This window comes from Empidonax traillii, unplaced genomic scaffold (assembly GCF_003031625.1).
Source record: "Empidonax traillii isolate 1590-97213 ecotype Southwest subspecies unplaced genomic scaffold, ASM303162v1 scaffold1544:size148901, whole genome shotgun sequence".
NCBI lineage: Eukaryota > Metazoa > Chordata > Aves > Passeriformes > Tyrannidae > Empidonax > Empidonax traillii.
Genome location: NW_020956737.1, coordinates 62994 through 83526, shown reverse-complemented (window position 1 = coordinate 83526; position 20533 = coordinate 62994). Strand labels below are relative to the sequence as shown.

The window sequence follows — 20533 nt, the reverse complement described above, 5'->3', positions numbered from 1 at the left end:
AACAGAGCCCACGGGTTGGAAGGAGAGGGGAATGGGGCGGGTTTGGGTCAGACGGGTTTTGGCCGATGTCCCCGGGGGGGGTGACAGCCGCTTGCTGCCATGCCCTTATTCCCAAGCGGACGTCGCGAAGTCCCGAACTGCGGAGCCAGGGGAACCCCACGGACGGTCTGTGCAGGGGTGAGGGACCCATCCCCCATCAACCACCCCTCGGAGGGCGCCTCGCCCCCCCAGCCCGGGGCGGTGGGAGGCGGGTCCGGGGGAGCCGCGCCCGGAGCGGCCGCCGGCGGGAGCCGCACGCAGCCACCGCGGGGCGGGGCGGGGCGGGGCGGCTCTGCCACAGCGTCGCGCTGGGCCGGGCGGGCTGGGCCGCGCCGCAGCGCCGGCGGCTGACTCGTAGGGGCAGCGGGGGATGGACGAAGGTCCCTGCAGCGTGCAGCGGCGACGGGCGGCTCAGGTAAGGGCGGAGAGGCACTGGGGGCCGTCACCCGCCCGGGGGCTACCCGGGGGTGGGCGGGCTGAGCTGCCTCTGCCGCTTCTTCGCTCGGCGCCCCCGCATCACCCCGCGGCGGCGGGGCGGGGACGGCGCGCTGCAGCCCCGGGGTTCCTGCGCTCCCCGAGCCCTCGCAGCCGCCTTTGTGCCCGCTGCCCGGCCCCGAGTCGCCCTCCCCGCAGTGCCCCTCGCACCGCACCGCGGCGTCGGCGCAGGGGGACACGGAGGGGACACGGCCAACTGTTGCCTGGGAAGCGCCGTCTCCGGAGCGCTGCCAGCGCCCGCGGCACCGCGGCGGTGAGAGCCGGGGGGGCTGCATTCGCCCCCAGCCGCGTCGGGAGAGGCATCGGGTGCGATGCGAACCCCAGTGGAGGTTCCCCGCTTGGCCTCGCCCCAGCGTGGGAAAACGCTTCCCCAGCCACTGTCCCTCCTGGGTGGAAGTGTCCGGGTTGTCGCTGCCGGGGGTGGTGCCGGAGTGGCCGCGGGGACGAGCAGCGCCCGTGCGGGGACCCGGCCCGGGGCAGCCCGGCCGCACTCCAGCGCTGGCCCAGGGTGTTGGTCACACAGCGCGCCGCTGTTCCTGACTGGAGTGAGTACTGGGGGAAGAAAGGGAGATTAAGCTTCAAACTTTGATTATACCGAAAACTTTCTGCTCCAGCTGCTGGTAGTTGCTGGATGCGGGGTGGCATAAGTGTGGTGTTTCCAGAGGGATGTACCTAGACGAGAGATGAAAAATATGCTCTGTAGTGCTGCCTTTCTATCGTTAGAATCGCTGTCCATATTGAGAGGTGTTACAGTGAACAGATACCACGCTTGCCTCTATTCTTCCTATTATTATTTTTCCCCTAATTTGATTTTAACACCGTTTAGCTTTAATTTTATTTATGTGGAGTTTGCTGTGCTAAGGTCTCGATATTACATGATGTCACTGTGTAAAATCGAATGCTCCATAATTTGCTGGCAACACAGCGAGGCTCTTAAATGCACAGGCTTTCAGTGGTGCTGCTAATAACTTGCCGAGGGTGGTGATGTGAGTTGATTTCCAGCCTGTTCCTGGTAGTCTCTGATTGTCATACAGCCCATCTTTGTGCTCTTTGATTTTGTTTACCAGTTTTAAGGGCAGTTTGTATGTGTATGAGGAAAGGGTAAGTTAAGGGGGACAGAGGTGTGTTTTCATTGCTTCTTCTGTTTTGACCATCTGCAAGGTCAGAAAAACATGAAAACGACTTTGCAAATGAACTCTTAGGTGGGCAGATCTGGAATAAAATACTGTCGTGACATGAGGTTCCCTTGTGGGCAGAGATTTTCATGTGCTCAGCACAGCTCTACAAAAATACCCCAACTCATATTACACAGGGAAGAACCAAGCTGATACTTCCCTTTTCTCTGTTATGGTAACTTTTGTGTTTTTATAACATGTTACGAAGACTGATACATCAGCAATGTATTTTTTAAAAGTAATACAAAAGATAAACCTTGTAACTTCTCATGTTTAAATATCCTTTCTACTCTCCTGTACTACCCCCACTCTCCCACCTCATTAGGCCCAAAATAAAAAGTAATGATAAAACCCTACTGCTTTCTAGGATAGACTTTAAAAAAAAAAAAAAAAAGTTTTAATGAAATGAAATTACAGATCAATATCATGAAGGGTTTGACTTAGGTTAATAAAAAGTGTAAGGTAGCAACTAAGTATAAAATTCTTCAGCTTTGAACAACTGTAGTATAGTTTATCTGGTCTTTAAAGTTTCGCTCTATGTAAACTATGGCAAACATAACTAAGGCTTTCTGAGTTACTGGTTTTCAAAGTTACAAGGTTTTCTGAGTTGTGGTTTCTCAAAGACTGTGCAATGTTTAATTGTATTCTGCTCTGTACTTTTTTAGTGCCCTTCTGTGTTGTTTTTGCAGTGATGCATTTTTTCCTGTGAACTTCTGTTCTTTATTAAAAACAAAATAAACAAACAACAAGTGATTTAAAAGGCAATATATGCCAGTAATTAAAGTAAAAAGACCCCTTGATTAGGTCAAAAAGGAAAACTGGTGATCATCTTGGATACTACTGCATAGTTACTGTCAGCAGATGTCATTTTGCCATAATAGTGAGTCTATTAGAGAATTTTACAGTGCTGAGAAGATAATTCATTGTTAGTGTGCTTAGCTTGTCCTCATGACATCATTTTTGACACTGTTTTGTCAGGCTGAAATATCTTGGCCTCAGCAGTATGGTAGCCTCACAAAGACACTGAGGATTTGCATGTGCAGTATGTTGCAGATTTGCACGTTATACAAAACGAGAGCTTAAAATGTCTGTCAATAATACGAGATGTTATTTAGAAGAATAACAATTCTGGTACTTTGACAGAAATAATATTTTGTAGATGTACAGATACTGCAAGTAAGACCTCTTTAGTCAATTGTATTTCTGTTTTCAAATACCCTTCTAATTAGAGCTTTTAGAGAAACTGTAATAGAGTCACTGGCATTCTTTAGCACTAGGTTCATACGACATGCAGCAGCACATGAACTTGATAATTCAATTCAGATTTTATACAAACCAGAAAAATACTATTCTATATCCAAAACCTGTATACGATCCAGACACCATTAGGTCTCCTGTTAAATCCCTGGAGACAAACTGAGTATGTCAATGTGACCTACAACATCAGTGGACAGGGGCATATGCATGCCAGCAATGTATGTTGATTTGAAGGAGCCAAAAGCTTTTAGTGTTTCCTCTGTACTGAATTCAGAATGTATTTGGATCCATTTCAATATTACCAATCATTCTTTTAGCAGTGCTTTCTACTCATGTTATCTAGGAATGCAAAACAGTAACACTAAATCAGAGAAAGCAGTTTGAGAGGCATGAATTATAATACTTAATATATGGGGCAGCTTGAGAGCTGCAAAAAATGCAGTCATAAATTTTAATTTTGTTGTTTAAATTAAAATTGTAATAGAAGCTGCTATGCGCTGCTGGGAATGATGATGAGAGCAATATCAATGATACGAGATGTACAGATCCAAATTCTTATGAAGTACCAAGAATTTTGCCATTCTTCTGCTTTCACAAAGTTGTGATTCCCACTTCCAATTAAAATGAAAAGTGTGTCTTATTTTCAATCGTTACTTACTTCTTATAGAAGTTTTTAGTTTAAGCTGGTAGCAGTAGTTGATTCTGCAGAAAAAACAACAGTAATAGATATAGGACAAATACCTTTTAGGACAGATGTGACCCAGTGCAGCACTGACACGCTTGAAAGAGTTTTATTTAGTATTGTGGATTTAAAATGTTTGGAAATAATGCTAACCATGAGATTTAGTTAAACATCGGTCAGCTTTACCTTTACTTAGGAACAGTAACTTTTGCCTGCTAACAGCTGAAATACTCTTGTCTAATTTATGAACTTCTCAATAGACTACAAAACCAGTGTTCTGTGGGACTTCTTTTTGCATTTTTTTTTCCCCCCTATCCATGACAACAGTACTTCTGTAGTGCTGTTCATAGTGGACAGGTTGACTTTTAACATCATGGTTTGGATAACTGGCAGTGCAAAAAGTAAAGCTAATGCACAAGTACCAGACTTATTTTTGAGTAAATCTGTGTGAGGAACTTATGACATTTGTAACATGTGAAAGGTTGATTTTGAAGGTTCCAGTAGCCTGGTGGAACCTTCCAGTGGTGTTATGTGTGCTGATCTGGTTTGGTTCAAGGCTTGGGTTAATAAATATAATTCATGAGCATGTGTCCCTCAGGCATGTTGAAGAGCATCAATATGGCATGGGAGTTTCCTTGTCTAGATTGTGGCATGGAGCGTACTGGGATCTTGAGTTTGATCCCATTTGTCTGTGGTGAGCTCTGGATGAGTTTTCACAATTTGATAACACTGGAGGTGGTGTGGTGTTTTTAAGGGGATGAGTAGACTTACGTTGACTGTACTCTTCCATATCTCTCTGATACACATTGGTTTAACTTAAAATTTAAATAGTTGTTAGAAGCTTTTTTATATATAATTTATGGGATTTGGGCAGGGGGGGAAATCCTTTTCCCTACTGTATTACTGCTTGAATTCATAAATTATTTGAGTGGCCTATTTTACAATTAGATGCCTCAAAGCTAAGGTTGATGGTCTTAAAACCCCTGTCTGAAAGCACACTTTTCTACATGTTTTACTGTGAAGAAAATGAGATGCACAGAGCTTCATTTCTGCATCCATCCAGAGCTCTTACCACCGAGACTGTTCTGGAGAGTGGCAAATCTCTCCTGCCTCACTGCATTTGGCATCCAGAGATGGAAATGTTTCCTCAGGATTTGAAAAGCCTGTTTTGCTAAGAAATGAATGCATTCTTCCTCAAACCAGAGGTAGACATCATTTGCAGTGATGTTAGTCTCTCTGTCTTCTCTTTGTTTGATGTTGCGTTAGTTGCATCCCATACTCATTAAATGTGGTGCTTGATTCTCTGTCCTCTTTTCAGCTTTAAGTACCTTTAGCTCACGTCACCCTCTTCCCAAGAGAGTGCAACAAGCAGCATCTCATAAGCTGTCCTTTAGTTCACCTGCAACTGTGTTACTTTGAAAAACACCCTAAACAATAATTAGGCCAGAGGGAGAGTGACTCCTGCCCTGTGATTAAGGCACTCAGGTGAGGGAAATCTGGTTTCTATAGGTGTTGCATTGTTTCATCCAGTAAATATTTTTCCATTTCATGGCTTCAGCAGGAATAGTCTTAGGACAAACTATAGGCTGTGGTTTAGGGCACTACCCTGGTTCGCAGAGATGTGGTTGGGAGCCAGTCTCTCAACCTGAAAAGAGACTACCACCCACTTTTACTTCCTCTGTGGTTGCTTTCCTGATGCTTTTAAATTGCTCGATGGTGCTTGAGGATATGCTCCTGCCCTCTCATCCGAAACTTTAGAATTGCATCACTCCTTTCCTCGGGAGCTTGTGAAAGGAATAACTTTGTATCTTGTTCCTGGGGAGGCCTGAGGGTTTTACAACCCTTTTTAATAATAGGTGCCTCTTGAGCATCCAGGAATAGGAGACATCAGTTTAAGGTAGAGTCTTCACAACTTTACCTACTAGGTTAGATGGTTTCCTGCTTACTATACCAGTTATCTTACTTTCCCTTACCCAGATTTGTTGTAGCCATGCTCAAAATTCTCCTGTTCAGTCCTATTTCTGCTTCTAGACTCATATGGACTAATAAATCTAAGAGTGTAGATTGGCGAGGGGCAGGGAGGCGGTATAGAAGGCCAGAGTTTGGCCTGAGGACTCCAGGAGAAGGTCTTTAGTTTGGGTTTAGAACACAGTTTAAGTCTAGTTTGATTCAGTTGTCCAGTGCAGGTGTCTTGTCCTTGATGAGATGCTTTATGACATCCACTACATCTTGGTGCAGATGTGAGGCAGCCAGGAGACCCATGTCTTGCATGGATCCATGTCCTGTAGTGCCTGCCAGTAAGGTGGGATATTTTAAAACAGCTCAGTACTATTTGCCTCTGCAGCTGAACTGAGCTCAGTAGTCCTAAGACTATTGTTGCCTAGGCTGAATGTGGTTAGACTAAGAAGTGGGAGGAAGGGCTTGTTTTCTTGTTTTTCAAAGATAACCTGCTTTCTGTTTTATTTTCTTTATTGTGAGTGTATTTAATACCTAACTTGATCATTATAATTTTCATTTTGCAGCTGTCCCAGATTAAATCTGAAAGGTTAGCTTGAGTTAATGGCTTTCTGGGAAGAGGGGGAGAAAGTTCATCTTCTGGTTTCTCTCATGCATGTTAATAATGGTGTAGAGCTGTGGGGCAAAAATTCATTACTGTTATTAGCTGGTATGGAAATGCTGAGTGATGGTGCCACTTACAGAGCAGAATTGGTTTTGGAGAAGGAAAATTCTCTCTGATAACTGTTCTGTATGATCCTATCTCCAGTAAATTGATTCTAGAATTGTGTTTAATTAGCTTCCATAGGAGATGCAGAGTGGTATTTATTTAGTGCAGGTGATCTGTTGGTCCTAATTTTTTGGAGGGGATTCCTATAATGCTGTGGGTACTGGGGAGGGAAGCGATGGTGGGGGGGAAATTCTATAATAGTATTTCTCAGAGTTGTTCAGACCTATTTAGATTTGAGAAGGCTAGGTTGTTAAATTTGTTACATTTATTTCCAGGAATAGTCTAATTTTGTCGCAGTTATACTTTCTTCCACCCACATATATATGGTCTGACTCCCTGTACTGTATAGCTCTGCAATTGCACAGTGCTCTGCTTCAAGGATCATCTGTAGGCAGTTGGCGACTCCTTCAGATAAAGATTTCATGATGGACGTTGGCATCTTTAGAAGCATCTGGAAATAAGTCTGTAATCCTCTCCCTGATCATTGATGGAAGAGGAATTTGGATCTGCTAATTCTCTGTTTTGCCTATGTTTTTATTATTAAAGCATAAAAGCCTTGTAGGACTGGAGCACTTCCCTCACGCTCTCACAAGGCTATGCTTCATCAGGGCTCTGTAATACCAATTACTATGGGGACAGTTTGCTATTCCAGATGAGATCATGATGGGGATGCTAGAAAATGAGTCCCTCTCAAAATGTGTTTTATGCTCTGAATACTTGAAAGATTTTGTTATAGCGTGATACTTAGGTCTATGGGGTTTATATTTTTAATTAATGAAGAGGTTAAAAAATCCACTTAAAATTTTTTATCAACATCTCTCATATTCAACAGGAAAACAGAAAATAATTCCTGATCTTGAGGTTTTGTGAGATTGTGTTGCCTGTAGAACTGATTGATATTTCTCCAACTAGATAATAGGACTACTTTTATTTATTTTTTTTCCCCAAAAGACAAGGGGAGAGCACATGTATTAGAGGCCTTAGATGTATGGATAGTATACATCTATTTTTTTGTCCATTTTTATACTGTGAGAGACAAAGTGATTGAGCTTCAGCTACTTATGCCTTTGTTTTACTGAGGTTTTGATTTATGAGGGCACAGACAGTATCATGTTGTCCTTTACTGAACTAAAAGTAAAACTGCCAAAAAAAAAAATCCCCTTTTGTTCTGCTGCTGAGGAACACTGTGGGCTGCCAAATCCTGACAGTCTGAGTCACCACAATTGTAATAAAGTGTTTGTACTTTGGCGGTTGCTGTTATTCAATGTCTTCTAATTTATTCATAAGGCAAAGGGACACCTACAGGTTAAAATACTATTTTTTAAAGAAACAGTCCATGTTTATAATGAAATAACATTTGTCAAGAGTGAATTAAATACATTCTCATGACACTTCAAAGCTTCCAAGGAATAAATGATTCATCTTTAACAGTAAGGAATATATACATTAAATGTATATATTTACCAAAAATTACATGTTCTATGTAAGAGCAGTGCTGAACTTCAAAAAATGATGAGATTATTTTAAACTCTTTACTGAACTCTGCTGTTTTGGCCATCTGATCTGACCTGATAATGATCTGATAACCAGGGAGACTGTTTCCTTCCTTAAAAAAAAAAAAAAAAGTTTTTAAGGACAGGGCCTCTGACCCTGGAAATGCTTATCTGCATTTTAACTTCAGTGCGTGGGCTGTGACCCAGCAAGCATAGCTCATGTAATTGAATTCAGTTGTTTTCAGGATCACTCCCAAATAAAGTAGTCAAGTTTAAGTTGTAATAGTCAAATTAAGTTGTAATAGTCAGATAACACTCGGAATGACTGCACATAAACAGCTGAGGGAAAGCAAGGAGGCTCTGAATGGAGGTTGGGTACCTGTAGGACTGACAAGTCTGTTCCCAGACTCCACAGCAGGTGTGCTGCGGGTGGCCATGGGTACACAATGGTGATCTGGCTGATGGATCCTGTTGCCTGTGCTAGGGCAGGAGAGGGAAGTTCTTACAAATTCTTGACCCCATCACCTCCCAGCCTGGAGAGGAGGTGAGTGTCTTTACAATTTTTCAGTACTGTAGATGTTTATGGACAAGAGTCCTCATATTGTCCGGTATTGGTTATTGGGGCAGAAACAATGATTTCTTTCTTTCTATTGATAAAATAACAACAAGGCTTTTATTCCTTTTTTTTTTTTTTGCCTGATACATAGGGAATTTTGTGTATCATTTACCTTTTCCTGAAATTGAGCTAATGAAATTTCCACAGTTCTCTCTCTCAAAAAATAAAGCCAAATTTGCTGAGTTGGATCGTGAATAACTTTCCCTGAAGTCTTGTAGAGCGGCTGAAGAGAAGGACTGAGCTGGGTGTGGGTGATGGGCACTGGAGCAGTGTGGGACACATGGAAATTCATGCAGCAGAAAGCACCATAATTTTAATTGCTGCTCAGTGTCACACTATCACTACAACTGTTTCCTAAAGAAGGGCTTTGCCTGCTATTGACAGGACATGCACACAAAGGGAGGAGATGGTAGATAAGCAAATGCAAATATATTACATGCCTTCTATCCTTTGGTTTTTAATACATTCTATAGTAATGAGTTCAGCGTGAAACACTCAGTGACATGTAATTATATATGCATTAAATGGCAGTTGATTCATAGTGTCCCTCTTTCAGGGTGTATATCCATAATGCACCGAGGTAGGTATGAGTGAGGAATAGCCCAGCTCTGAGCTGCTTGATTCATGTGGCACTGCAGTCCTGCTCGGCTGCTGACTTCCTTTCTCCTTTTTTTTTTGCCCATAAAAGGAGAAAAGTGCTGCCATATGACTTGCTTTAGAGAGAATCACAAGATGAGGTGGCGGGGGGGGTGGGGCTGGGGAGGAATTATTCAGGTAGCTTTGTTTCTTGTACATGGTACAAGACATTCTGCTTTCTGTGTTTTAATGTGGTATTACTAGCAAAGCATGTGGTAGTATTTCCTTCAGCTGACACTGAAGTAAGACATTTCATTCTTTTAATAACTTCTTTTTTTTTTTTTTTTTTTTTATTTTCTGCACGGATGAAAGATTCTAAAGGGAAGCCGGATATAAATGTGTTTGGAAAGGAGATAGCCCCAGTTCTTAGGGATTAGGCTGTCCTCCAAACCTGCAGACACTTTCCTGCTGGTTGTTGAGGAATGACTGTATGTGGTATTCTCCCATCTTGTGCCAGTGACTGTAGGTAGGCATGCCTGAATTCATTGCTTAATTTTGCACTGTTAAAAAGCTTCATCTCCAGCTTTTCCAGAAAACAGACTAACTGGGTGATTCTCTGAAGACTTACGCAGAGAACAAATCTGAACAACTCTGTGTCTTTGCGAGAAGTCCGTGAGCTTGCTTACTCTGCAGTTTCACAGTGACTCTCAGTGTACTGTAGAGCAAGAGTTGTCTGACTTCCTTTGATATATTCTGAGAAAAAGCACAGCCTTCCCACTGATGAGGGTCACATTTTCTCCATAGAGCGAAGGCAATTAATAGCTCTAAATGAGTTCCACCCAACTTCTAGCATGGGTTACTAGGTGGTGTGTGATGGGCTTCTGGTTCTACCAGCACCAGGATGATCAGCTCCAACCATGCTGCCAGCTGATGTCCTGCATGTGTGTTCAAAGCCATCTCTGAGTCGATGATTCACAGTATTGATCAGCTTGGGTTTAGTCAGCCTTGTATGTTCCCTTTATTTACTGATGCTGCAAAACGATTTGACATGGGGGCACATAAATCAGCTGTCATGCTTCTTGCTCAGTCCAACACAAGATGTTTTAGAAATCACAGTAGACTGGATGCGTCTGTATAAACCAGAATTTTTTCTTTAACAGCTATGAAAAGTGGAGATCTTCGACCCAGACATTTACTTTCATATGAAATGAAGCATTTTATCAAGGAGCCCAAAGGGAGCTGGAGAAAATTAAGATCTTAATGAACAGTCATTTCCTGGCATCACCCTTTTCTAGTGTCACTGTAGGTATCCTGGGAACAAAACGAAAAGATCATACTAATTCTGAATCTAAAGGAATTTTTTAATTCTTCTTTTTAGCTGTTGTTTTGGGTTTTTTTTCACATCAGAACTAGGATGTAGGCCAGGATCTGTGAAAAACAGATGTCTGTCTCATGCCTGCAATGTTATCATCACTGGGATTTAATAAATTTGTTACTTTGCATATGTGGGTGGGCTTTTGGTTGTTTTTCTTGAAAAATCTGATGGTTTTTTGGTTAACTGGAATGATAGTCTTTAGTCGGGTGTTGATGTCACTGTTGAGATAAATTTGTCATTTTTTATCTCTTTGGAAGACTGAAATTGTACCTGTAGTTCAAGGCACTATGATTAAAGTATTCCCGGGTAAATCAGGGTATGGGAGTTCATCATATGGGACTATTAGGTTGGAGCAGATGGTTATTAGGTGGATGATTAGGTGAACTCACTGGACCAGATTGGCAGCCAGTACTCCAATGATTATAAATGGGTGGTCAAGGTTTGACAGAGTAATAAGCAGTTTTGTCAATACTGTGGTGGGTTGACCCTGTCTGGGTGGTAGGTGCCCACCGAAGCTGCTCTGTCACTGTCCTCCTCAGCTTGATAGGGGAGAGAAAACATAATGAAAGGCTTCTGGGTCGAGATAGGGGCAGGGAGAGATCACTCACTAGTGACTGTGACAGGCAAAACAGACTTGGAGAAATTAGTTTAACTTAATCAAGTCAGAGTAGGATAATAAGTAATAAACTCAAATCTTAGAACACCTTCCCCCCCGTTCCTCCCTTCTTCCTGGGCTCAACTTCACTCCCAAATTCTCTGGCTCTTTCCCTCAAGCTACACAGGGGGATGGAGAATGGGGGTTGCAGTCAGTTCAGCACACCTCTGCCACTCCATCCTCGTCACACTCTTCCCCTGCTCCGTGGGGTCCCTCCCACGGGAAACAGTCCTTCATGAACTTTTCAAATGTGAACTCTTCCCACAGGCTGCAGTTCTTCATGAACTGCTCCAATGTGATCCCTCCCTCAGGATGCAGTCCTTCAGGAGCAGATTGCTCCAATGTGGGTCCCCTGTGGGGTCACAAGTCCTGCCAGTAAACCTGCTCCAGCATGTGCTCCTCTCTCCACGGGTCCACATGTCCTGCCATGGGCCTGCTCTAGCATGGGATTCCCATGAGGTCAGAATCTTTTGAGCATCCATCCACCTGCTCCGGAGTGGAGTCCTCCCCAGGCTGAGGGTGGATCTCTGCTCCCCCATGGATGTTCATGGGCTGCAGGGACGCAGCTGCCTCATCATGTTCTGCAGGGGAATCTCAGCTCTGGCCCCTTGAGCACCTCTGCTCCCTCCTCCTACACTGACCTTGGGATCTGCAGGGTTGTTGCTCTCACTTGTCTCTCAGGCTGCTGTTCTGCAGCAGTTTTTTTCCACCTTCATAACCCTTATCCCAGAGGTGTTGCACCATTGCTGATGGGCTTGGCCTTGGCCAGTGTTGTGTTGTGTCATCCTGTCCTGTTCCCCTCCACCTCATTCCTAAAACCCTTGCCATGGAAACCCAATATACATTATCCTCACACTTTTAAGACAACAAAGTAAGCTGAATTGGGACTGGATAAACATCATCTTTAGGTCAGCGGCTGTAAAAGGAGTAAATGTTTTTGTACTGTCTGGATGATTTTTTGGTACCCCATGACACTGCATAATCACATCTATATGAGGTTCTACACACAGTAATTTTTGCCAAGTATAATATTTACATCCAGATTTGCACCATGGTAGTTGTGTTTTTCTTTGGAAAAATTTTATGTGCCTCTCTTGTGTTTACAAGAACTTCTTCCTTGTGTTCTTTTTTGTGCAAAATAAGGGTAAATGTTTGCAATAATTTTTTTTAAGTAAATAAGTTGGGATTTCTGCCTTAGAAGAGAGAAACAAATTTGTGAAGACATTTACAACTTTGTGAATTATTGAAAAAAAAACACAGAAAAAACCAAAAATGCTGATCTTGGTAAGGTGAATTTCTTCCTTGTCCATCACACAAATGTGAGTGAGCTTTGGGGAAGCAGAGTCTCAGCTGCTATTCATTGGGATGCTGTCAGTAGAGCTATGCCCACTCTATACCAGCTGACAGTCAGGGCCAATGTTCTACTGGCAGCAATCCAGGCTTGCCGAAATTGAGAAGTCAGATACTCGTGTTCAATCTGCCTGAACACATTAAAAATCTCCAAAAACCTATAGAGTGCAAATTTTCACGTGTGCTGCATGTAATGCACGTGGAAACACAAATGCCCAACTGTTACATGTTTATGTTTTTCTGTTCCCTTGGTTTGAAAGCAACAGCCACCTAGGTGAGGATGTGAATTAAAGCCAGGAGCTATAAAGCCTTGAAAAGGTGACCTGTTAATTCTGAAATGCATTTGGCTGCTTATGGAATTAACTTCTAAAAATGATGTTCTCCAGAAGCAGCTGGGTACTGTATTTGTGATGCATGTTCATAGTAGGAACTAAATAAGGAGTGAATATGGCATGCAGCTCTACTGTTACATTTTTAGTACTGCTCATGACACAGTTTTGTCCTGTGCCAACTAACACTCTCCAGATAATGCCCAAGCATAGTTCTGGGGTTAGGAGAGAGATGGACCGTTTCCAAAAGGCTGTTTGGATCTGGCCAGGCTGTTTTGGAGGAATAGAATTTTACTTGTTCAGCTACAAGCTGTACCATGTTTGTTGGTTCCGAGCCCAGAGTGTGTCTGTGTGCCTTGGTCTGTTTTATTTTCTGACATATATATGGCCACAGATCCTGCTTTCCAGGAAGCTGGGATTCAGAAGCTTCTTTGGGAAAGAAAGAAATGGCAGCATTGTCTTTGAAAGGTAGGAGAAAAAATTCTTTCAAGCCTGGAAGTGAGAGGTTGTATCTAGAAAGCAGGAAAAATAATCCAGAGCAACTTAAAATCATAGAATAATTGCGTTTCCCAATATTTTTTGGTAAGATAAACCCCAGGGAATATACAGCTATAATCAGCAACTTTGAAAGCAATTGCTTAAAAAAATATATGTATTTTTGAAGAATTATGGCCTGGCATTTTAAATCAAAATGAATAAATTCAGTGTAAGCAGATGGCATGTACAGTGTCCTCAACGAAAGGATGTATATCTTGACAGTAGAGTAAAATTTATCCCTGACCTAAGCTTTGCCTTCTGTTAGCTAAAGGAGCAGCAGCAACCTACTAGCACAAACCTGAGTTGGCATGATCTTTAGGTTTTCCCTGGGGAATCTGTGTCTTAAGCAAATGTCTCAGCCCTTTTCTGCTAATTGTCTGTTTGCCTTTGTCAAGGAGATGCAAGTCTAACATTATATTTAGCAAAAACAGAAGGGTGTGAAGTTTTGTGTGTGGGTAGTTTTTTTTCTTTAAGCAGTGTTAAAGCTATTAGAGTCCTAATGACTTAACAGTGTCTGGTCCAACAGACAACTCAAGGGTTGACTCTAGTCCGTGGAGCACAACCATCTGTCTCACCACCTTCTGTAGTACTTGAGGAATAGCTGTTGGGATGGCGTGGGCGTCCTGATGAACTTGCCATGTATTCCTCTGCCTGGAAATGGTCCAGTGGTCAGAAACTAAGCTCTCAGTCCCTGCATGGACAGTGACAGGCTAAGTGCTATTCCTGCACTGAGAATTCCTGCTATCTGATGCAGTTTGTGGTGTGAGGGTTGTGTGGGTAGAGAATCGAAGCTCAGGTCAGGATGCTCTAAGGATGAGCTTCCCTGAATTACTTGCACTGCCATCAACATCATTTGCATCTATCTGCATAATATTTAAGTAGTACCAGCTTGGTAATAAAGGTTTTAATGAGTCTGTGCTTTTTCAGTATACACATTGATAAGTGTGTTTAGCTGCTGTTCCTTTTTTATTTTTTGTATCTTAAATCAGAATATAATTCTTTGCTTGATTTTGGAACTTGTACTTTCTAGTTCTTGAGTAAAGGACTTCTAAAACATGAAATAATATTGCGGTTGGATTAGGATTGAGAGTCTGGCCTCTGACGCACGCTTCATCTTATTTAACTCTTCTGTTTTGCCTTTGAACTACAACATTACGTAGTCCATTGTGTAATGCGGCTCCACTTAACTCTTTATTTGCAAATAGAATTAATTTTGCATCTTTGCTATTTATGCTTCATTGAATACTGATCGTACAGCCTTAATTATTTCTTACACAGCAGGAAACTTTCAAAATAGCAGCTGTGTTTTTCCTTAAGTCAAATTGGTTGTGAACTACGACTGCTCAAATCCCTGGGTGGATAATAAGCTTTACTCCCAGCAGGTCCCCCAGACTACTACGCTGAGGGAACCGAACTGACTCCTGTGTTTTATTGTATAAGTGCATTTTAACTAGGGATAAATTGACTTACTGGATGTTACCAAAACAGGAAAAGAGAATTTTTTCTTCCATGTTAATATGTGATGGTTTGCCTCCTTGTTGATATCCTTCCCTTAAAGCAGCATTAAGGTTTTTGCTAAGTTTCCCAGAGTGTCTTATTTCTTTCTGTCCATTTTTATCTTGTTGATGTTAAGTGATGATCACTTTCCTTTCTTTTTGACTTGCAAATTCTCTCAAGGAGAAGAGCAATTGCTCATAGATGTTTCTTCACCCTGTGGTTAAGTCTCAGTGTCGGAAGAAGTATCTTTATATTTAATTATTTTATAAATACTTTAAAGTGTTTTTCCTCTTCATTTCCCTCAGCTTTCCTATGGAAAATCAATTTTGGGCTCTTTATCTCCACTTCTAAAGGAATATTCCTTTTTAAATACCCGCAACTGGAAACTTGAAACTTTGCAGAGTAGTTTATCCTCTTTCCCTTCCCATGGCACTTGCTCACCTACTCAACAACATCTCTCTCAATCCAAGTGTGTTACCTCCATGAACTGGCCTTGCAGCCCATTTCACACAGTTCCTGCTTGAGAACAAGTTGTGCTTCCTGGCATCATCTGGTCTTTTCTTAATGCCCACTTTATACTGGTTCATCACATTAACTCTGTGAATTGGACTGACATTGTCCTTAGATCCCATTGGATCTTTGCATTAGTTTGATTTTGTTTTATACTGAAATTTGGGTATTTGTGTTAAATTTTTTTAAAGCTTAAAAAGCAAGCTTCCAGAATGGAATGTGTATTTTGTTAAAAATCTAATTTAATCCTAGCTTCTACTTAAATTGTGCTGAGGGATAGCTATTCTGTGTAAGTTTTTGTAATTTTATGATACAGCTGAACAGGAGATACTTCTTGATAGCTGCTGGTTTTTTGTTTCCCAAATTTAATTTTTCTATATAAATTTAATTAGTGCTGGAGTTCCTGAGTCTTTCAGACTGTCATTTTTGTTGTTGGGTCAAGAGGGAAGGGGACATGTTTTCTTACATCTTGACCCAGTAACTGCTGTAAAAAACAATGATATTTAGAGCTGCGTTTTGCAACCCAGCCGTGCCAGAGGGTCAGAAGTTGTTTCTTACTACATAACTGCTCTGTAGGAAAAGGTATGCTTCTGGGTTCTGTGAGGTGCTGCCAGCACTTTCCCTATCCTGAGGTGTTCCTGCTTTGCCTGTTCTCTGATGCCTCCTTCCCATCTTCTTTCCCATGTAGGTAAGATGCATCACTCTCCAGGGTGAACTGGACGTCCTAAACACAGTAACAGTAGTTCACTGTCTGTGCTGAGACACAGACTGACCTTTTGCTCTGGGCGTAATACACAGTAGAAGATACCTTGCAGGAATACTCTTGTTTTAAAAAAAAAAAAAAAAAAGGGAAATTACTTTGTATTTAAGGCATTTAAGTAACTTCTCTGATTTTTGCTTAGTAATTGAAATGGTTTCATTAATAACAATCCTTTTAAACAACTTTTAAAATCCACAGATTGCAGCCTCTGTCTAAGTATCGGGAAGGCTCTGGATCATCTTCAACAAGGTAAGAGTCAACTTTGGTACTTTCAGTCTTGCACAGAACAGCTGTCTGGCAGATTTGAATGTCATCAATGATGAATGAACACTCAGCCCCCCTTGAATGCCATCCTATTATGTAGTTTTACAGTTGCATCTAAGTGGTGCTTCAAAAGTGCTATCTGGGCATAATATTTTTGCCTTGGGGGTTTTATTTGTTTTCCTTTCTTATTATAGAATAACAACTGAGAATTCTTCTTCCCATGTACTTTTTTAATTTACTCCACTGTTTGTTTTGAGTCGTTTCACTGTTATTGTTCTGGTCTGTGTAATCCCTGGGGACAGAATTGGCTTAGGCAGAGAGTGGGATTTGTTCTCATCCCTTTTGAAGTCCTGATTCTGTGATTTTTACAGGACTTCTACTGGCACTTTTTTTCCCCAAATCTTGACTGGGTTCCCATCAAACTCTCTGAAATATAAGTTCTAAATACTTTCCATTGAAACAGAACTGGAGAGAAATTGCAGCCAGCAGCAAAATAAAGCAATGCTGAAAATAGACATTTTTACCCTAGAGAAAGGGAGTTCCCTGACTTGACCAGCTACTAATTGGTACAAAGATTTGTTTACACAGAGGAGCTATTGCTAATTAGTGCCCTGTGTGGGTGTTCTACTTGGGAAATTAGTGTTACATTTTGATTTAATTTAATCTGCTTTTATAATGAATTGCTATAATTTGCAGTAAGGAACGTATTTTTAGGGAAAAAAAACAGTCTGCACCACACCACTCTTCCCCTGAGTTTCAAAAGATAATTCCTCTTTAGGCAGAAATAAAGCACTCTTACTATTTTGAATTTAAAATATAAAAATACATAATTAGATTAGAACCAGGGTTTAGTCATGTATTTGTAAATATAGCTGCGGAAACACAACTTTGTGTTTTTTCAAACCCAAAACTTAATTAAGCTGATTTATGGACATGATGTCTTGGCCTCTGAGGTTTTGGGGATAGTGAACCTGAATATCTGGGAAGAGTCTTTGTGGAGTTTTATTAGCATTATCGAGGTTATGGTTGAAATGGAAGTTCACTTGCGAGTTTTTCTGTAGTGGTTTTATTTTTCCTGTTACCCTCATCTTTATTCTGGAAGCAAACTTGCATCTAAGTTATTTTACTCAGAGAGTTGAAAAAGTGACATTAGAACAGTTGTCCCTGCAGATCCTTATGGAGGAGCTGATCCCCTTGTTTTCCAGTAGACTCTTTCCTCCCCCCAACACTTGCAGAAAGAAATTATTACTATTGGGCATTTAAATTACATTCTTCATTTCAGTAATCTCAAAAGATTGGAAAATTAATTTCTGAATTTAGAGCTGCTTTAACTGGACTTTTTCAATATAAAATACTGTTTTAAATAAATATAGCCGTTATACTAAATTGCTAATTGTTTTAGAAATGTATTCTCATTTTCATGATTTCAGTATTTTGTCTTTTAATTCTAAATATAATGCATACCAGTATTAGTAAACATTATTTTCCTTTGGTTGTACCAGCCTTTGCAACAGCTCATTGTAGAATCCAACTTAAATTGAACCTGTTCTGCAGAATTATATGGGATAAAATTTAGTTTAAGTACCTAATTGTTTCAACCCAGCTGCATTTTTTAATGGTATTGCTCCAAAAATTTTTGGATGTTACAAATTTTACTTTGAATAGAATAATTTCTATTTTTCCTGGGAATTTCCTTTTTAAACTAGAAAGTTTAATCTGAAAATTGAGATAGGGAAAAGCACAGTGATTCCAAGCGTAATCTTGAATGTTTTTCATGACAGACGGATGTTGAATGTTTAGCATCACCTCTTTGGATTTTTGAATGTGAATTGGAACCACTGTATTCCTAGGTAAGACATAACCCAGTGTTCATGTTAAGTACCCCCTTTCTTTTGTACATGAAATGCAAGAAAGCTAAAGAGTGCAATATGCTGGACTTTGCTTTGTGCAGTGTTTATGTCTTTGTTGAATGAGTCCAATGTTATTTGACCTTTTAAATAATAATAGTTCAGTTGCCCTAAATTTTTATATTCCCTGAGAGAAACCACCCCAACAAGTGTATGGTCAATCTACGTGCAGTATTATCGTTATGATCGCGTGTGTAGTTGTTTGATCAGCGTGTTGCTATCCAAAGTGGCAGGTGAGTTCTCTTTGCCCCTTTTCTTCCATCAGCACCTTCACTCAGCAGGATATGCTGGTTTAGGGAATTTGCTGCTGAAAAATCTGTGGGATTGCAAAGGCTTCCTGGAGGATTACTTTTGTCAGTTTAGACCTCTGCATCAGCTCACTGCAGACTGAAACAAGTGCTGGTGTCAATGCAAGGAAATCAGTGCCAGTATCTGCGGCAACATGTTTTATTGGCTTTAAACTTGTTTCTCGCTGCTGCAACAAAAGGTTTGATATATGAGGAAGACTATGAGGAAGATATATGAGCAGCAGACTTCAATAACTGAGAAAGAAGCAGAGGAACTAGAAGGTTTTGATCTGTAGATGTAATTAAAACAGAATTTGTCACTGAAGATTATCTTTTTCTTAGTGAAACACTAGAGGTTGTGCCAATTTGGCTATCTGTGTTTTCTACATAGATTACAAGGAACAGAAGGGAGATCTCAGGGTCACACTGCACATGTGGCCAAGTTGAGGTCAGTGCTGTGCTGGGGCTTCCGGACTGCGAGTCGCAGACAGTGGGTCTGCTGGTTCTGCCCCAAGCACTGCTGTTTGCCAGCCCCTTCTGAGCTGCTGAGAAACGTGAAACAGACTGGAAAGTTGACTTTAAGCATCTAAAGCTGCAGATCTGAAAGGCAATACCTTTATTGTGGGAAGTGAGACTATGCTAGATGGTAGTTTTGATCTGGTGTTTTCTCGGAGATGGAAGCCATTGAGTATGGAAAGGACTCTGTAAGCTAACCCTGCTGTATCAACAGTGAATGCTGTCATTAATTAAGCTGCTGTGAGAGGCATCCAACAAGCGATGCTGTGGGCAAAAGACCACAACAACTTCCATTTGTTGCAGGTAGAAACAAGCCCAACGTAGAGGCAGCCTGACTGGGTTTCTCTTAAAGCAGGTTCACAGTGCCCAGGTGAACCCAAGGCAGTCTGTCAAAATAAAGGTGTTTGTAATTGTGTGTGTTTACTCAAAAGAAATAAAACCACTTGCAGAGTGTTTGGAAGGTGTAGAGATTCGTTAATTAAGGCCACAAAGGATGTGGATATGGAATCAGCATCATTGAAAGACAGCAGTATTCCTGTTTCATTTCACTGGATGGAGGAATAAACCCAGGACCGACGGAGGAGGTAGATGTGAGAGATGGCAAGAGAGACTTATTAAGATAAAAGGCTGCAGTCAGAGCTTTGACAATTTCTGCAGTGTAGGAAATTATTCTTCTCTGACTTTTAAACTAATGATGTGAACTTTGTAAGGACTGTATACTTAACCAACGAAGCTACTTTGTGAGGTTTTTTTCAGGTTTTATTTTATCTTTTAAAATGCCTTCCAGCCTTCTATTTTGTTAGAGTCATATGGAATTTGAAGTAGGAATTATGTCTATAACAAACCTATTAAATTTTATAATACCATTTAAACTAAAATTAATGGCCCATTTTGCTTTTTAAATGCAGGATGATCCTTCTCAGCCAGAGAGGACAGAATCTCAAAAATGAGTGCTCTGCATGGGCATATCTATCCCAGGGGTGGGGAGGACTGAGATCTTAGAGACAGAACAAGTAGAATGAAAAGGAAGAATAAAAGGAAAAATGGTAGGAATGGAGATAAATACTCTTGACGTGTCAGAAGAAACAGGAAATGAGGAGAAAAAAGGAGAGTGAAATGAGGAAATAGAGATTTGTTAAATTATGGATTATTTCAAATATTATTCCATGGAAAGTTAATGTTACTACAGCACAGTTCACTGCTTTTATTGAGTTCATCAGCAGGAAATAATAAACTGGTAGGAATTTCAACTGGTAGGAAAATATGTTAGGTGTTTTTTTTTACCTGATATATTTCTAAAGTCCTAACTGTTTGCTATTGGAGACCTTTTACAGTTATTAAGACTTTTTTTTCCAAATGAAACCCTTAAATATGCCTTTAATTACTTAAAAGATGGAGGTTTTTTTCAGAAGACTGACAAAATACAAGCTGTAGAAGCATCTAAAGTTTTCTTTTTTAAAAAAAAGATTCTGAAAATCAAATCTTAAT

The 20533-nt window shown here is 41.0% G+C and overlaps 1 protein-coding gene across 7 annotated transcripts in view; it reads left to right on the top strand.

Annotated features, from left to right (window-relative positions):
- Positions 1–324: 324 nt before the first annotated feature.
- FAM49A (family with sequence similarity 49 member A) overlaps positions 325–20533 on the top strand; it is a 54292-nt gene continuing 34083 nt past the window's right edge. For 5 of the 7 annotated variants that reach the window (XM_027907786.1, XM_027907778.1, XM_027907782.1 and 2 more), the window contains exons 1-3: positions 325–454; positions 16270–16320; positions 18117–18185. The gene's annotated coding sequence lies outside the window, so the exon portion shown is untranslated. Of the gene's footprint in view, positions 455–766; positions 788–1007; positions 1080–16269; positions 16321–18116; positions 18186–20533 lie in introns of those variants that run through there. The other 2 variants (XM_027907780.1, XM_027907781.1) reach the window with 2 other exon arrangements.